We start from the raw sequence: 887 nt of genomic DNA, 5'->3' as shown, positions 1-887 counted from the left end.
TTATTATTACATATTATTTTATGGTTTATTAATATATATTATTATTTTGTTTATTATTATATATTATATTGTCATTATTCTGGATTATATTATTGTTGATTATTATACAATATTATCAATTTAGATATTATTTTATTGCTCATTATTATATATAATATTTTCATCATTTTATATTTTATTGTTTATTGTTTTATATCACTACTTATTATTATTTATATATTACATATTATTTATTATTTCATTTCATTGTTTATTATTACATATCATATAATATTGCAATTATTTTATATTATTACTCTTTATAATATTTTATTGTTTATTATTACATATTATATTATATTCCAATTATATTACATTATTATTATAAGTACTATTTTATTGTTTATTATTACATATTATATAATATTCCAATTATATTACATTATTATTATAAGTACTATTTTATTGTTTATTATTGCATATTATATTATATTCCAATTATATTACACTATTATTATTAGTAGTATTTTCTTTATTATTACATATTATATTATATTCCAATTATATTACATTATTATTATAAGTACTATTTTATTGTTTATTATTGCATATTATATTATATTCCAATTATATTACATTATTATTATAAGTACTATTTATTGTTTATTATTGCATATTATATTATATTCCAATTATATTACATTATTATTATTAGTACTATTTTATTGTTTATTATTGCATATTATATAATATTCCAATTATATTACATTATTATTATTAGTACTATTTTGTTTATTATTACATATTATATTCCAATTATATTACATTGTTATTATTAGTACTATTTTATTGTTTATTATTGCATATTATATTATATTCCAATTATATTACATTATTATTATAAGTAC

The sequence above is a fragment of the Anolis sagrei genome, chromosome 13 (assembly GCF_037176765.1).
Source record: "Anolis sagrei isolate rAnoSag1 chromosome 13, rAnoSag1.mat, whole genome shotgun sequence".
In the NCBI taxonomy this organism is placed as follows: Eukaryota; Metazoa; Chordata; class Lepidosauria; order Squamata; family Dactyloidae; genus Anolis; species Anolis sagrei.
This window is presented reverse-complemented; position numbering follows the sequence as displayed.